Here is a 6,105-nt window from a genome sequence, read left to right on the forward strand (position 1 = left end):
ATTTACAACTTCATCCATGTAGCATATTTTGACACATAGGAGATAGAATTGTAATTTCACCAATGGCTGAAAACTAACTTTCCAAATGTCTTTAAATACAAAAAAGTCAACTTTTAGCTGGCTAAAAGTCAAGTTTCCAAAACACCCCTTAATTGATTTAACTTTTTTAGAGATGATGATATGTCTAAAATATCTTATAAAATGAATGATTCAAATTGTTAAAATGTGGCTTTGTGATTGGTTTTACTGATCTCTTAAATTCTTTTAATTATATAAACTTTACATTTTTATGGTTAAATGACTCAAAATATATAAATTCATAATCTAAAACGGTAATATAATATTTAAGGGTGTTTAATATAATTAACTCAAAGTGTAGTAAGGTTTTTATTGTTTTGATATTATTATTATTTTATTTTATTTAAAAGATAATAATTTATTAAATTGTAATGAGCATGATCCAACTACTTTATATGGAGGGACTGGTTTGGTTGGGTGTTGTATGCTGTGATTAGATGGTGTTGGTGACCTATTGGGTTTTGATTTAGTTGGATTTGGTTTTGAGATTTAAAAAGACCAAAAGGATTATGCTACAATAATTAAGATTAGATATAAAATATATAATTTGAACTTTTAGTGAGATATATGAATTTTGAACAGTTAAAAATTAGGAAAAATTAGATATATAGCTTTTTAAATCTATATGGTTGAAGTTCACTGAATAGAATAATTAATTTTTATTTTATTTTATTTTGTTTCATTTGGAAACATTTGTGTTTCATTTCATTTGCACATGATGTGGAAAATTCTTTTCCTACCAGTGGAGCTGTTATTTATCCACAAAGTCTCTCCCATGTCGGATGCCGTGACATCTCAGAGCATTTTTGTTTTTATTATAAAAAAATAAAAATAAAATAAAATAATTCTCTTCCCTATCTTCAAAGAAACTTGACTAGAGTGCACTGATTCCAAGTTATAAGTCAATAAAGGATGCTCCACATTTTGATTGTGCAATCATCTTTAATGGTGGGTTCCATTCCATAGACTTCTGTTTTATTTTATTTTTTTTGAGAAAAAAAAATAATTGTTTTATTTTTCATATTTTTGTATTTTTAGTAAATTTTTTTATTTTTTTATACTTTTTAAATACATTTAAAAATAAAATATTTATAAAATTTAAAAGATACTAAAAAAAATACATTTTTGTATTTATTGAGTTTTTGAAAATTATTCACAAATATTTTGGCCTTGTTTGGTTTGGCTTTGGAAAAAAGATTTTAGAGAAAAATTTTAGAAATTTTGTTTGGTTTATAATTTTTTTCAAAAAAATTTCAAAATCACTATCTCTTATACACATCAATCAATCACTTTTTCTCTCTCCTCTCTCATTTTTAATCATTTTTTCTCTCACATACATCTACTCAATTACAACAAAATATCAAATCATCCAAAACTCTAAAATTATTTTCAAAATATACAACCAAACAAACTACAAAAAATTTTAAACTCTCTTCTCAAAATATTTTTTAAAAATTTATCTCCCAAAATCAAACCAAACAAGGCCTTTACTTTTTAAACTTAAGAGATACATCTAAAACATATATAAAAAATAATTAAAATATAAAATTTTTTGTTAAAAATAACAAAAAAACAAAATATTCAAAAATTTAAAAACTGTGTTTAAAAAATCAAAACCAAACATAGACTTCTCCCTCTATTTGGATTTGAGTTTTTTAAAATATTTTTTTTTAATTTTTAATTTGTATTCTTTTATTTGTATTAAATATTTTTAATATTTGCTTACAGTACTTAAGATGTACTTAAAATATAGAATTTGCAATTTTTAAAAATAAATTCACTAATTGCAAGAAATAGAAAATTTTAGGATATTTTTATATTTTTTCGTATTTATTTATTTTTTAAAAAATCACAAATATAATGATTTTTAAATATATTTAAAAGATTAAAAAATTTATTAAAATATTACAAAATTCACTAAATTTTTTTTAAAATTTAAAAAATATGTTTTTTAAAATTCAAAACTACAAGTGATTAATTTGAATATTTATGTTAGGGAAGTATCTATTTTAGTTAAAAAGTCAAAAATTTACTGCTAAAATATCAATGATTGTCTTTATTTTTTTGAATGTCTTTTTATAAAAAAAATCAAAAAAATTATTTTTTGGATAGGGTCAAAAGATTTATTAAAAAGCCAATTATTTTCTTTATTTTTTTTACATGTCTATAAAAAAAATCTATTAAAATAGCTAGTGCATTTTACTCTCAGGGTAGTTTTTAGTGACGCAACAAATGTGCTGAGGGTTTCCCTTGGGCTTCAGATGGATTAGGATGCAAATGGTAAAAAGTAAAAAAAAAAAACTTTTAAGTTTGTTTATTATAAAAATAGTAGAAATTATAAAGAAAATTAATTTTCTTATACAACTCATAATAACGTAGTAACCAAGTTTCAAATTCTTACAAAAAAAATTAAAAAAAATTAAATTTATTATAAAATAATTACTCATAATTGGATTTCTCATTTTCATACAAACTTTTCATCCTAATTACTCTCAAATTAAAAAATATTTTCTTTTTCTTTCCTTTCACACTTTTTTTACTATTTTTGATTTTCATAATTTATTTATTTTTCTAATCAAACCGCACCTACAGAATTGATCACCAAGTGTTGTGTGGGAGGAAGGGAGGTCGATGATGATTACGAAGACAGCAGTGATTTAGACCCCCTCAAATTTCAACCCCCACCACCTCCGCACACACATGGCGGGTGGTGATTGGAGGAGGAGAAAAAAAAGAAAAAAAAAATAACCAATCAAAAAAAAAAGGGGATCAAAAGAGGGTGGAGAAAGGGGATCCAATCTTTATTCTTACGAGGATGACGAGAAAGTGGAGAAATCCAACTGAAATCTTGAAATTGATGCTATCGTCGTCGTCGTCGTCGTCGTCGTCGTCGTCGTCGTCGTCGTCGTCGTCGTCGTCGTCGTCGTCGTCGTCGTCGTCGTCGTCGTCGTCGTCGTCGTCGTCGTCGTCGTCGTCGTCGTCGTCGTCGTCGTCGTCGTCGTCGTCGTCGTCGTCGTCGTCGTCGTCGTCGTCGTCGTCGTCGTCGTCGTCGTCGTCGTCGTCGTCGTCGTCGTCGTCGTCGTCGTCGTCGTCGTCGTCAAGAAGTAGATAAGTGCTATTTGGGAACAATTTTAGCAGCAGCAAGGGTGAAGAAGAAGCAGTGCCGAGAGAGAGGAAAAATGAATTTTTAACATTTAAAAATGAGGAAAAATTAGATATATAACTTTTTAAATATATACGGTAAAAGTTCCCTGAATAATTTTTTTTTTCTATTATATTTTATTTCATTTGGAAGCATTTGTGTTTCATTTCATTTGAATTGCATATGACGTGGAAAATTGGTTTCCTACAAGTTGAGCAGTTATTTATCCACAAAGTCTTCAAAGAAATTTGACTAGAGTGCACTGATTCCGTCAATAAAGCATGCTCCACTTTTTCATTGTGCAATCATCTTTAATGGTGGGTTCCATTCCATACACTTTTGATTATTGTTTTTTGTTCTTGAGAAAAAAATAGTTTGTTTTATTCTTCATATTTTTGTATTTTTAGTAAATTTTTTTTAAAAAATTAATTATTTTTTTATACTTTTAAATAATGTTTATAAAATTTATAAGATACTAAAAAAATACATTTTCATATTTATTGAGTTTTTGAAAATTATTCACAAATATTTTATATTTTAAGCTTATAGAGGTACATCTAAAAAATTAAATATAAAAATTAATTAAAATATAAAAAGTTTGTTACAAAAAATAAAATACTCAAAAATTTAAAATCTGTGTTAAAAAAATGAAGACCAAACATAGACTTCTCACTCTGTTTATGAGTTTTTAAAAACAATTGTTTCAGTTTTTAATCTGTATTCTTTTATTTTTAGTAAATATTTTTAATATTTACTTAATTTAGATATACTTAAAATATAGAATTTGTAATTTTTTAAAAATAAATTCACTAATTACAAAAAATACAAAAATTTATTATATTTTTATATTTTTTTGGTATTTATTTATTTATTTTAAAAAAAAATACAAATATGTTGATTTTTACATATATTTAAAAGATTAAAAAAATATTAAAATATTACAAAATTCACTAAAAAATGATTTAAAATTTTAAAAATATGTTTCTTAAAATTCAAAACTACAAGTGATTAATGTGAATATTTAAGTTAGTGAAGTATCTATTTTAGTCAAGAAGTCAAAAAATTACTACTAAAATATCAATTATTATTTTTATTTTTTTGCATGTCTTTTTATAAAAAGTTAAAAATTTTATTTATTTTTAGATAGGGTCAAAAAATTTATTAAAAGGCCAACTCTTTTCTTTGGTTTTTTTTTTACATGTCTATAAAAAATAAAAAAATGTATTAAAATAGCTAGTTCATTTCACTCTCACGGTAGTTTTAGTGACACAAAAAATGTGTTGGGGTTTCCCTAGACTCAGTTTAGTTAGGATGTAAATGGTAGAAAGAATAAAATATAAAAAATATTTTTTTTTAAAGTTTATTTAACACGAAAGTAATAGGGTGATAACTATGTTTTAGATTCTTTCAAAAAACACACAAACAATACCAAAAAAAAAATAAATTAAAATTAAACTAAATTAAATTTATTATAAAAAAAAGATTTTTAAGTTTATTATGGGTATTGATTTTTGACCATACAACCAAACGGAGAATTCAGCTGGAAAGTACTGACAGAATAGATTAAGCCCAATAACTTGCACAAGAAGATGAGAATCCACCGGTGGTTCATCCACTCAGGGGCACTCCGACGATCAAGTTAGTCAACTTATCTATCAAAGATAGCAAATTGTGCTTAAACTCACAAGAAAACTTACATCAAACTCACGAGGGTGGCTTGCTTTTATAACCAATAGCGACCTGATCCCATCAGAAGCCTCACTTCAGTGGATTCAGGCTTAATACTCATCCTAGACCCTCATCTAGATAAAGATAAATTCTTCTTGAGCCTTATCTTTATCCAGATTAAAATCCTCCCCTGTTATAAGACTCTTACCCCTTATCCGCTTATCTCGGATTCTAGCATTTCTACAGATAATCTCGGCCTAGCCGAGATCATCTTGGCAGCATGACCAAGTCACGTGGCACCTCGGCTGACACTTCGGTGTCACCCTGGCTACGTGCTGTCATTCACAAAATACGTCCCTACAACTGTCCCTATGTTCTATTACCTCGGCAACTTGAGGTGATGGAACCTACATCATTTGTCCATACTTCATGTCAGCCAAAATTCATTTTTCTCTTCGACCGAGATCATGACTCGTCGGCTTCATATAACCAGGACTTAGTCGTCCATTTTCCCAAGAATCAAGAATCAAGAACCAAGAATCCAGTTTTGTAAGCATCTCAACCGAGATAACTCCTCTGGCCGAGGTCATGGCCTCATTACTTCAAGAATTTCAAGAGTTCTGACTGTGTATAAGCTATCATGCACAGTCTTTTCAACCGTTTCCTCCACGTGTCCCTTCTTTATTACTTCGTACCTAACATGCACTATCAGGTCGCGTCATTTCTGCTCACGCTGCCTGACAAGCACGTCGTTCAAGGCCTTCATTATGTTTTGCCGCCTTTTCATATTTTGACAAAACACTTATCTACCTTTCCGTCTCTTCACTTTTCATTCTCTCGCTCTCTCTTTGCTCAAGCTTTTCTCTCTAACATTTCGCCATTGTCAATATTTCGAAGCTCTGTAACCGTGCTCCGTTCATTACCTCTGGAGAAGCAGTCACTATTCGTCTTCGTTTATTGTGGTCGTTAGATTCCGGCAACGCCTACTCCGGTGTTTATTTCATCAGCCCCTGTCAGTAAGTCTTTAAGTTCTTCTTTTTTAATTCCAGTCTTCAATGTGTTTCTTTCTTCGAGTTTGCCACCAGCCCATGTCGTATTTATCTATGTGCTGTTATTGAATCTATCTATGTGTCTGGATCTTGAATCACTTTTGCTTCAATTGTGCTCTTGATTGCACACCACTATTTCACACACTGTCACCTAGATGTTTTACGAAT

The sequence above is a fragment of the Camellia sinensis genome, chromosome 10 (assembly GCF_055761805.1).
Source record: "Camellia sinensis isolate YWXY chromosome 10, ASM5576180v1, whole genome shotgun sequence".
NCBI classification, from domain to species: domain Eukaryota; kingdom Viridiplantae; phylum Streptophyta; class Magnoliopsida; order Ericales; family Theaceae; genus Camellia; species Camellia sinensis.